Genomic DNA, 13,017 nt, shown 5'->3' with positions numbered 1-13,017 from the left:
TGGCTATGACATCTGAACTCGGTGGCGCCGGGTAGAAAGAATCGGTGGGGCCGAGTTTGACTTTTGGTTTAGGTCATATATGGATATGAGAAAGTAGTTGAGGGTTTTGGAGCATATCACTAAGCAATGTGGAGCAAGAAACTCATTAAGCAACACCTCATCCCTCCTTGATAGTATTGGCTTTTCCTATGGACTCAATGTGATATTGGATCACTAAAATATAAAATGTAGAGTCTTGAGCTTTTGAGCTTGAGCCAATCCTTTTATCCTTAGCATTTTGAGGGATCCACTTTTCTCATCCATGCCATGCCATTCATTGAGCTTTTCCTGAAATATTCATCTTGGAATGATGTTAGCTCAATGAGCTATATGTTGTTAGGAATTACCAAAACCACCTAGGGATAGTTACACTTTCAATCTCCCCCTTTTGGTAATTGATGACAACATATAGATCAAAGCTTCGACAAATGATAATAAGAGTGAAAAACATAGTCGCTTTGAGAAGTATGTGATAAGCAAGAGCTCCACCTAAATTTGTGCATAGTTTAAGATTTGCTTTGGACTGAAAATGCACAAAGAGTTAGGCTCATGGGTTACTCTTCCATGTCACATACATCTTGGTGGAGCGCTCAAAATGATAATAATTGAATACATGCACTCATCACCAAGCAAAGTGAATGATCATATAGAGATAAACGAGATAATGTCGTCCAACAAGCATAAATGTAGCATATGATCAAACACTTGATCATCCAAGTATGACACATACATAGAGTATCTCAAACAAGCAAATAAAGTTCAACCACCAAAGCAAGAGAGAACAAAAAGCAACACTCTCTCTCGAAGCCTGTGATCTATACATTTTTCTCCCCCTTTGGCAACAAGTTAGCAAAAAGTTCATAGAAAATGCATAGTACTAGATCGACTCTCAGGCTTGATCTTCAGGTGGTGGTGTAGAGATGGCTCCTCGGACAAAGATTTCAGTAGACGTGGATGGAGCTGGAGGTGTGGGTGCTGAAGCTGCTTGCACTGGAGCTGTAGGAGCTGTAGCCGGTGCAGATGAAGTGGCTCTGGTGTCTGTCACTGGCACTGCAGCTGATCTCTGAGCTCTAGGCACTCTGGCAAATGCATTAATGGTTGTCTTGCCCTGCCTCTCCTGCATATCATCCTGAAGCTGCTCAACAATAGACTGGATCTCAGTTACCTTCACATCCAAGTTATAGAACTTCTGCTCCATGATCCTCTCCAGGCTCTCCTGGTTTTGAGTTAAGGTGGCCAGCCCCTTCTCAATCCTCAGAGTGGATGCAATCAAGTAGCCTAGTTGATCCTGTTTGCTCTTCAGAAAGTACTAAGATGCCTCTTCCATTGTTGGCATCGGTAGCCTTCTCTGTCCTTGCCTTCTCCTTCTTGGCTTGAGCATGCACAGAAGATGGCTCATCTTCATCCATAACCACTTGGTTATCCTCAAAGTCTGGATAGATAGCAAAATGTTCCTTGTCCAGCAAGTATGTGCATGTGCCCATCTTGGAGTTTATCAGCTCCTGGATCTGTGGGGCATACCCACAACTTCTTTTCTGGTCAGCTGGTGTCCTCTTGATAGTCTCAACAATGAGGCTCATGACCTTGAATTTCTATGGCACATCAAATAAGTGTAGCAAGTTTATTGCATGGCCTATGATCATGTTGTGGTCTCCTGACTTGGGCAAGAGAGTATGCATGAGGATCCAATTGATGGTTGGCAGTCCTGACAGAAGATAGTGTACAGATCCAAACTTATGTGTCTCAACTGCAGCATCTGGGATCTCTTTGTACATATGTGCAATAGTGTTGTGATCCATCTTCTTCTTAGCATAGACATCCAAGTCATCTTCCTTCTCCTTAGGTGCATTGATCATATTTTCCCATTCCTCAATAGTTGATTGGTACCTTGTACCTTCAGACATCCATACTATCCTGTCATCTGGATAAAAGTGTGTTGTGGAGTAGAATTGCATTATGAGCTCATCATTCCACTTTGTGAGCTTCTGCCCAACATAGTCTGCAACTCCACAAGCACTGAAACTGTCATACACTCCACGATAGTGTTCCTCATTTTCCTTCATGTAGGTCCAGTCCACCCACCTCATGTCACAAACTATAGGCTTCTTGTCCAACAATATTGTCTCATAGAAATCTTGTTGTTCCTTAGTATGGAACATGTAGTCAACAACAGTCCTTCTCCTGATAGCATAGGGATCAGACAACCTCCACTGTCTGAGTCCTGCATCCTTCCTCAGCTTCATATTCTCAGCCACAGGATGAGCATCATTGTGGTCTGGAATCTTTGGCTTCAACTTTCTCAAAACATGCTTTTCATCTTCTTCTTCTTCAGCAGCAGTTTCAGGCACTAGGGCCTTGTTCTTCTCAGCAGCAGATATGTTCCTGGTATTCCTCTTTGGTGCAGTCTTTGGTTTGGAGGCAGCTTTGGGTGCTTCTTTGGGCTTTGATGATGCAGCCCCTGACCTAATAGCATCACCCATAAGCTTCTGAGCCTTGGGTGCTGGTGCAGCAACCTCTTCTTCCTCTTCCTCTTCCATCATGGAAGGCTTTCCAACAACTCTGGCCATGGTCTTCTTGATCCTTTCCTTCCTTTTCTTCCCTTCTGCAACTGCCTCTTTGGGTTGAGATTCCAAAGGTACTTGAGTAGAGGCTCTGGCTTTAGACATGGGAGTTCTCTTTGCAGGCACTTTGATCTTCATACCAGGTTTAATGGAAGCAGTTGTGCCATACTCCTTTTTGAGCACTTTCTTCTTGGAAGTGGCCTCATCCTCTACTGCCACATAGTCTTCATCCTCAGATTCTGAGGTTTTCTTCTTTCTGGTTCTGGTGGCAGCTTTAGGTAAGTTGCTTGGGGTGCTCCTACTGCCCTCATCAGAGGTACTAGAGGGACTAGTTCCCTCACTCATCTGAACCTGCTCCTCTTCCCTGTTCTGGCTGTCACTTTGATCAGACATGTTGCAAATACTGACTGCTGACCCTGTGAATAGATATAGATGAGATAGAGTGGATGAGCATCACAAAATATAGAGGTTTTTGCAAAAGAATGAGTCAAAAACTTAGTTTTAGTTTTCCATAGAAAGCATTTCGGATCAACCGATTTGCAAACTCGGTGATACCGAAGCAGCTTTTGGAACCTAAACTAGTGAACTCAGTCGGACCGAGTCACAGTTCGGTGGCACCGAGACTGCTAGGGTTTCACAAAGTCCTGAACTCGGTCACACCGATTTGCACACTTGTGCAATGGCCTTAGCCGAATAGGTGGAACCGAGTTCTGCAACTCGGTGGGTCCGAGATGGTTTCAGCGGAAACCTAACCCCAAATTTTCAATTCACTACTAAACTATGGATTGTTTTGACTGGATAGAGTAGTTTCAATCGTGGCAAGAATCATGATGAACACAATGTGCTAGGAATCGGACGGGGATAGCACTGATCAAGTCCATACCCTAGCTTGGCGATGAACTCGCTATGGCGGCAACGGCGGGGGTGAATTTCGTTAACGGCGGCGGAGACCAGTGACTGGAGGCGGCTGGCGAGGAGGAGGACGATCCGGAGACCCTGGAGGTAGAGCGAGCTATGCGCGGGCGAAGGGGTTTGGAGAAAGTTTCCAAATTTTTGCCGAGAGTATATATAGCCTGACCCTGTCGGTGTGACCGAGTGGAATAACTCGGTGGCACCGAGATGCATAACTGTATACAGTTACATCAGCTCGTTGTGACCAAAAAGTTCAAATCGGTTGCACCGAGATTGAAAACCTAGATCAACTTAGTGATCTCGGTATGACCGAAATGGAGGAATCGGTTAGACCGAAACGCACAAAAGTTTTGGAAGTTTTAGTCTATGACGAATCGGGGACTCCGAGTGCTCCTCACACAGAGTGGTTCGAATCTGACTTGATCAAATTTTGTGATGTAGCATGAATAGAGTTTGAGACAAGAAAAGCATAGATAGCTAGAGAAGGTTCTTAGGCATTCTTGTTCATCCACTTGGCAAAAGAAAAAGAAACCAATCAATCAAAGCAACAAGTGGATGTCCTCGGATGAGTAAAATATGCAACCAACATGCTCACACAATAAAATGGCAAATGAAATATGTGGCAAAGCAAGCATCTATCAAACAATTGGCGATGACTAGGTCATCTATATATGAGTATATTGACTTAAGAGTCAAATGAGAACATTTGATCATAGGTAATACTCATCGTTTAAGCTCAAGTGGGGTTACCACTTTTACATAATTCATTGATGTGTTCACACCATTAGAGTTGCGTTGACTCAATTCTTAGAGTTAAGCTCCCCCTAGATATGAGATCCCCCCTTAGAGGGATAAACTAACCTTGGGTTTTGTCGATGATGACTTCATGTAGGTGTTGAAGATGTGGATGCTCAATGTTGATGTAGATCATTTGGAGCAATCCCTTGGAGTGAGTTACACTTTCAATACATATACGGGTTAGTCCCACAAGGAACAAACAAGGATATCCATAGACATAGAGTGATGCTCAACAAGATAATGTCTATGAGAGCATTAGGTTACCTTGTCCCTTGTCTTACCAACAAGAGGGTTTGTGACTCCTTGAACTAGTGCAAGATCTGGAAGTTGATTGCACTTGTGTTGGCGGAGTCACCCTCAAGAACTCTCTAGTTCTTCTTCTTTGGGATCCACATCATCTTGATGGGAATCCTTGGAGTTGTAGTCGTACTTGATGAAGTAGAGCTTGATGTAGTCTTGGGAACCCACTTGACCAAGGCCTTAGGAGCTTCTTCAAATGCATCAATCTCCTCTTGAAGCTTGTCCTTGCCCTTTTGCTTGTGGTCTTGTGGTGGAAGATCATCTTGAGCTTATGTCCCTTTGAAGGAAGTAGGATCATACTTCTCTTGTTGAGGAACAAACTTCGTCTTTGGGTATTGATCTTCTTCCCACTCAACTCCATTGGCATTGAACTTTCGTGCAAAACCAACACCTTGGTACTTCCGGTGCCTTCCTTGCTTGCGTACAATTTCCTCAAATTGCTTACTCCTGGCAAGGCTCTTGTAAACACCTTTCTCTATAATTCCCTTCAATAAGCTATTTTATTGCTCAAGTGTAACTTGGCTAAGAGAATCATTAGTGGAATCAAGAGAACTACTAGAAGCAACAACATTTGATTTAGCATGATTATTGTTACTACTAGAGGAAGAATCCTTCTTGTTCTTGTTAGTGGACTTGACTTGAGGCATGTAAGTAGATAAGAGTAAACGCTTGGCAATGTAAGAAGAACTTTTCTTACGGAGATCATTATTGATTGCCTTTAAGAACTCATTCTCTTGCTCAAGGTTGAGATTTTCAAAGCGTAACTTCTCATGAGTCCTTAAAAGTTCTCGATGATCTTCTAAGATAGTTTCATGATCTTACTTAAGAGTGTTTAGTTCTTTAGTTAGAAGCTCAATCTTCTCCTTATCATTGTCATTCGTTTTATCTTGATTAGCATGATTAATTGACGTTTCATCATAGTATTCATCACTAGAGTTGTCAACAAGTAAATCATCATCACCTAGCAAGTCATCTTCATCACTATTGAAATCAACATACTCGGGGTGTGTTACCTTTGGGCCTTTAGCCATGAAGCATCTTCCAAGTCCTTCATTTGGTGAATCAAATATGTCGTAGGAGTTGGTTGACACAAGTGCTAGACCAGCAACACCTTCATCTTGAGTATATTCGGAGTCGGAGTGATAGCTTCTCTCGGAGTGATTGTCGGAGTCGGAGCCGGATACCCATTCACCAACATGAGCTTGATGTCTTCGTTTTGTGTAGCTCCTTGATGACTTGTTCTTCCTTTCCGAATCCTTGCTTCTCCGGGATGTTCTTCATTCATAACGATCATCTCTACTCCTCCTCTCTCTTGGTGGTGATTCTTCTCTTCTACTTCTCCTCTTGGGTGATTCTTCTCTTCTTTGTGGGGTGCCGTACACTCATTGGAATAGTGTCCGGGTCTCCCACAATTGTAGCAATTGCGCTCTCGACTGGAAGATATTTTGTCATTTTAGGACCTTGACTTGGAGCTTCTTTCTTTGCTTCTACTCTTGTAGAACTTGTTGAAGTTCTTCACCATTAAGCTCAATTCTTCATTGTAGGTTTGTTTCTCACTTGATGATGAAGGGGCTTCACATGAGGCTTTGTAAGCACCACTTGACTTGTTGTGAAGTTCCTCCTTATCCTTGAGTGACATCTCATGAGCAACGATTCTTCCAATGACTTCCGTTGGCTTGAGATCTTTGTAATTGGGCATCATTTGGATCAATGTGCACATGGTATCATATTTTCCGTCCAAAGCTCTTAGGATCTTCTTGATGATGAACTTGTCGGTCATCTCTTCACTTCCTAAGCCTGCAATCTCATTTGTGATAAGAGCAAGCCTAGAGTACATTTCAGCGACACCTTCACCATCCTTCATTTTGAACTTGTCAAGTTGACTTTGGAGCACATCCAACTTGGATTCCTTGACAGAGTCGGTACCTTTGTGCATATCAATCAAAATGTCCCAAATTTCCTTTGCATTCTCAAGACGGCTGATTTTGTTGAATTCTTCGAGGCACAATCTGTTGAAGAGGATATTACAAGCTTGAGCGTTGTATTGCAGCATCTTCAACTCATCCGTGCTAGCTTCACGGTTCGGCTCTCTCCCATCAAAGAATTCACCTTGCAAGCCAATACACACAATAGCCCAAACGGCGGGGTTATTTCCAAGAATATGCATTTTCATCTTATGCTTCCAACTAGCAAAATTAGTACCATCAAAGTAAGGACCTGTACGGTGATAATTTCTCTCGCTAGACGCCATACTCTCCTAGGTTGTAAAACCAAGGCTATGACCACCAAAAGCTATGGAAATCAAAGCAAATGGAGACCAAAGCTCTGATACCACTTGTAGGATTGAAAGTATGTCTAGAGGGGGGGGGTGATTAGACTACTTGACCAAATAAAAACTTATCCTTTTCCCAATTTTAGTCTTTGGCAGATTTTAGCTATGTTAGCACAAGTCCAGCAATCTTAACACAATTCAAGAAAGCATGCAAAGAGTATATGAGCAGCGGAAAGCAAAGCATGCAACTTGCAAGAATGTAAAGGGAAGGGTTTGGAGAATTCAAACGCAATTTGGAGACACGGTGATTTTTGATCCGTTGTTCCGATAGGTGGTGCTATCGTACATCCACGTTGATGGAGACTTCAACCCACGAAGGGTAACGGTTGCGCGAGTCCACGGAGGGCTCCACCCATGAAGGGTCCACGAAGAAGCAACCTTGTCTATCCCACCATGGCCGTCGCCCACGAAGGACTTGCCTCACTAGCGGTAGATCTTCACAAAGTAGGCGATCTCCTTGCCCTTACAAACTCCTTGGTTCAACTCCACAATCTTGTCGGAGGCTCCCAAGTGACACCTAGCCAATCTAGGAGACACCACTCTCCAAGAAGTAAAAAATGGTGTGTTGATGATGAACTCCTTGCTCTTGTGCTTCAAATGATAGTCTCCCCAACACTCAACTCTCTCCCACAAGATTTGGATTTGGTAGAAAGAAGATTTGAGTGGAAAGCAACTTGGGGAAGGCTAGAGATCAAGATTCATATGGTAGGAATGGAATATCTTGGCCTCAACACATGAGTAGGTGGTTCCTTCTCAGAAATAGCAAGTTGGAAGTGTAGGTTCGTTCTGATGGCTCTCTCCACGAATGAAGAGGAGGTGGAGGGGTATTTATAGCCTCCACAGAAAATCTAACCGTTACACACAACTTCCCAAACTCGGTGGGACCGAATTGATAAACTCGGTCGGACCGATTCAGCAAATCTAGTGACTATTAGGATTTTCGGTGGGACCGAGATGCAACTTGGTAGGACCGATATGGTTAGGGTTAGGGCATAACATAATCTCGGTGAGACCGATTACACAAACTCGGTGAGAACGATTTTGGTAATAAGCTAACCAGAGAGTTGGTCAGGTAAACTCGGTGGAACCGGTTCGCTCATTTTGGTGGGACCGAAATGTTACGAAAAGGAAACAGGGAGTTTACATTGCAATCTCGATGGGACCGATCGCTCATCTCGGTGGTACCGAAACGTTATGAAGGGAAACAGAGAAATTACAACCCCCTCTCGGTGAGACCGAGATCCCTATCGGTGAGACCGATTTGCCTAGGGTTTGTGGCAGTGGCTATGACATCTGAACTCGGTGGCGCCGGGTAGAAATAATTGGTGGGGCCGAGTTTGACTTTTGGTTTAGGTCATATGTGGATATGAGAAAGAAGTTGAGGGTTTTGGAGCATATCACTAAGCACTATGGAGCAAGAAACTCATTAAGCAACACCTCGTCCCTCCTTGATAGTATTGGCTTTTCCTATGGACTCAATGTGATCTTGGATCACTAAAATATAAAATGCAGAGTCTTGATCTTTTGAGCTTGAGCCAATCCTTTTATCCTTAGCATTTTGAGGGATCCACATTTCTCATCCATGCCATGCCATTCATTGGGGTTTTCCTGAAATATTCATCTTGGAATGATGTTAGCTCAATGAGCTATATGTTGTTAGGAATTACCAAAACCACCTAGGGATAGTTGCACTTTCAACAGCGATCAAGAACATCCTGAAATACCTGAAAAGGACTCAGGATATGTTTCTCGTTTATGGAGGTGACAAAGAGCTTGTTGTAAACGGTTACATCATGATGACCCACAAGTGTAGGGGATCTATCGTAGTCCTTTCGATAAGTAAGAGTGTTGAACCCAACGAGGAGCAGAAGAAAATGACAAGCGGTTTTCAGTAAGGTATTCTCTGCAAGCACTGAAATTATCGGTAACAGATAGTTTTGTGATAAGGTAATTTGTAACGGGTAACAAGTAATGAAAGTAAATAAAGTGTAGCAAGGTGGCCCAATCCTTTTTGTAGCAAAGGACAAGCCTAGACAAATTCTTATATAGAGAAAAGCGCTCCCGAGGACACATGGGAATTATCGCCAAGCTAGTTTTCATCACGCTCATATGATTCGCATTCGTTACTTTCATAATTTGGTATGTGGGCGGACCGCTGCTTGGGTACTGCCCTTTCTTGGACAAGCATCCAACTTATGATTAACCCCTATTGCAAAGATCCGCAACTACAAAAGAAGTATTAAGGTAAACCTAACCATAGCATGAAACATATGGATCCAAATCAGCCCCTTACGAAGCAACGCGTAAACTAGGGTTTAAGATTTTGTCACTCTAGCAACACATCATCTACTTATTACTCCCCAATTCCTTCCTCTAGGCCCAAACAATGGTGAAGTGTCATGTAGTCGACATTCACATAACACCACTAGAGGAGAGACAACATACATCTCATCAAAATATCGAACGAATAGCAAATTCACATGACTACTTCTAGCAAGACTTCTCCCATGTCCTCAGGAACAAACGTAGCTACTCACAAATCATATTCATGTTCATAATCAGAGGGGTATTAATATGCATATAGGATCTAAACATATGATCTTCCACCAAATAAACCAACTAGCATCAACTACAAGTAGTAATCAACACTACTAGTGACCCACAGGTACCAATCTGAGGTTTTGGGACAAAGATTGGATACAAGAGATGAACTAGGGCTTGAGAGGAGATGGTGCTGGTGAAGATGTTGATGGAGATTGACCCCCTCCCGCTGAGAGGATCAATGGTGATGACGATGGTGATGATTTCCCCCTCCCAGAGGAATGTTTCCTCGGCAGAACAGCTCTGCCGGAGCCCTAGATTGGTTCCGCCAAGGTTCCGCCTCGTGGCGGTGGTGTTTCGTCCCGAAAGCTTGCTTATGATTTTTTTTAGGGTAAAAGACTTCATATAGTGGATGATGGCCACCGGAGGACTGCCAGGGGCCCACGAGGTAGGGGGCGCGCCCCCCACCCTCGTGGCCAGGGTGTGGGCCCCCTCTGGTACTTTCTTTGCCCATTATATTTTATTAATTCCAAAAATAACTTTCGTGGAGTTTCAGGACTTTTGGAGTTGTGCAGAATAGGTGTCTAATATTTGCTCCTTTTCCAGCCCAGAATTCGAGTTGTCGGCATTCTCCTTCTTCATGTAAACCTTGTAAAATAAGAGAGAATAGGCATAAGTATTGTGACATAACGTGTAATAACAGCCCATAATGCAATAAATACCGATATAAAAGCATGATGCAAAATGGACGTATCAACTCCCCCAAGATTAGACCTTGCTTGTCCTCAAGCGGAAGTCGAAATCAAAAAATATGTCCACATGTTTAGAGATAGAGGTGTCGATAAAATAAAATGCGGACATGAGGGCATCATGATCATTCTTATAACAGCAACATATATATACTTTGTCATATGATTTCTTATGCTCAAGTAATAATCTATCCACAATGTCAAGTATGAATCAGAAACTTCATTGAAAACTAACAAACTATAACCTCGGCCATTGAAGCAATTGCAATTTATATAACATCGGAAAGAGTCAATATAAGAGCTTTTCAACAAGTCTGCATACTCAACTATCATTTAGTCTTTCACAATTGCTAACACTCACGCAATACTTATGGGTATGGAGTTTTAATCGGACACAGAGAAAGATAGGGGCTTATAGTGTTGCCTCCCAACCTTTTACCTCAAGGGTAATGTCAACAATAATAGTTCATGCTAACTTACATCCAATTGGATATATATATATATATATATATCAGGATCTTTCCAACACAAGGTGCTTGCCAAAGGATAAAATATAAAAAGGAAAGGTGAAAATCACCATGGCTCTTCCATAATGTATAAGACAAGAATAAATGATAGGCCCTTCGCAGAGGGAAGTAGAGGTTGTCATGGGCTTTTACGATGGGATGCACGAATTCTTAATGCAAAAGAACGTCACTTTATATTGCCACTTGTGATATGGACCTTTATTATGCAGTCCGTCGCTTTTACTGCTTCGATATCACAAGATCGTATAAAGCTTATTTTCTCCACAGTAATAAGTCATACATATTTAGAGAGCAATTTTTATTGCATGCAACATTACAACTTACTTGAAGGATCTTACTCAATCCATAGGTAGGTATAGTGGACTCTCATGGCAAAAACTGGGTTTAAGGATATTTGGAAGCACATGTAGTATCTCTACTTGGTGCAAAGAATTTGGCTAGCATGAGGGGGAAAGGCAAGCTCAACATGTTGGATGATCCATGACAATATACTTTATTTCGGATATAAGAAAACATAACCCATTACGTTGTCTTCCTTGTCAAACATCAACTCTTAGCATGTCATATTTTAATGAGTGCTCATAATCATAAAATATGTCTAAGATAGTATATTTATATGTGAAAACCCCTCTTTATTTATTACTTCCTATTAATTGCAACAGTGACCAAAACTATGTTTGCCAACTCTCAACAACTTTTATTCATCATACTCTTTATGTGAAGTCATTACTCTCCATAATATCAATATGATCTCTTTATTTCTTTTTATTCTTTCTTTTTCTTTTATTCTCTCAAGATCAAAGTAAGATCATCATTGCATATCATGTTTTATTGCATTTTGACTTGATCCTAGAAATCCTAAGCAACTCAAGGACCCACGGAGAGAGTTGGGGATTTTGTTATTTTCATATTTGAGTTTTCTCAAATTTTGAAAAGAGGATCATTTGGTTCTGATTATTTTTCTTCCTAATATTTCTAAAATAAAAATTTATGAGAGGGGATAAAATGACTTCTCCAAATAAATGAAATATTAGAGGAAAAATGTTAAAATCATTTATTTTATTTTATTTGGATTTATTGCAATTTTATTTGAATTAGAAAAATTGCACGTTTTCAAAATTGCATTTTAGGGCCAAGAAAATGTTCATGTTGTTCTAAATATTTTATTTAGACGGTGAAAATTTGTTTTGGCATTTTTAGATTTTTTATTTAATTTTCTAGGATTTATTTTAGTTTCGGCGGAACTATTTAGAAAAAACTTCGGACCGACCGGGCCGAAGGCCCAGCCAGCCCAGCCGCCCCGCTCGCGCCCCGCCGTGGCCGAGCCGGACTCCGGCTGGAGTCGGGAGACCGCCGCCGCCTCGGTGCCCCTTCCCCAAGCCGCCCCCGCCCCCTCCCCCTCTTAAACACCCGCCACCGCCGCCCCACATCGCCAGCCCAAGCCGCAGCAGCAGCAGCCCGTGCCGCCGCCGCACTTCCCCGCAGTGCTCCACCTCGCGTCGCCGGAGCCGCCGCCTCGCCTCGCCGGAGCCGCCGATCCGATCCGATCCGGAGCCACCGGTTTTTTTCGGTTTAGGTAAAAACCGACCGGTTTTTATTTGAACCCTAGTTCGTTTTTTTAGAATAGGTCAGTTTAGCTTTTTTCGGTTTAGGTAAAAACCGACCGATTTTTATTTAAACCCTAGTTCGTTTTTTTAGAATAGGTCGGTTTAGTTTTTTTTGGTTTATTTATTTAGCGAGTGTTCGCTCGTTCGTTCGTTTTAACGAACGAGTTTCACCATTTAGCCGCAGACAGCGAACGTCCATTCGTTAGCCTGTTCGTCTGTTTTTCTTTTTCCAGGGTTTTTCGCGATTATTTTCGATCGTGATTTCTGCCCTGATTTTCATTTTAGTTTACCTTTTCGCTCGTTTATCGGAATCAGGCGATTCAAGCGCCTAGAGTTTTGTCTCGAAGCCCTCTTTCTGTTTAACCAACTCAAACAAGTTTTTGCTACTGTAAAATTTGACTTAATTCCATATTAGTAAACGAAGTTTGTTTCTTTCGCCGTTTGAGTTTCGTTGCTTCGTTTGGTTTGTTTCTTTTTGAAACCGGAGTTATTAAGTTGAACTTTCTGGTTAGATCTCTTATTTGAATTTTACCCGTGCTAGTTGTTGAGTTCTTATTGTATGCTTGTTTGTTTGCGATAGAGTACCCGGAGTGCGAAGCGTGCTACTACGAGTCTCTAGGTTTCACGGATCATCAGCAAGGCAAGTAACTT

This window comes from Triticum dicoccoides, chromosome 2B, assembly GCF_002162155.2.
Source record: "Triticum dicoccoides isolate Atlit2015 ecotype Zavitan chromosome 2B, WEW_v2.0, whole genome shotgun sequence".
NCBI classification, from domain to species: domain Eukaryota; kingdom Viridiplantae; phylum Streptophyta; class Magnoliopsida; order Poales; family Poaceae; genus Triticum; species Triticum dicoccoides.
The sequence above is the reverse complement of the archived record's forward strand: the minus strand, read 5'-3'. Positions refer to the sequence as shown.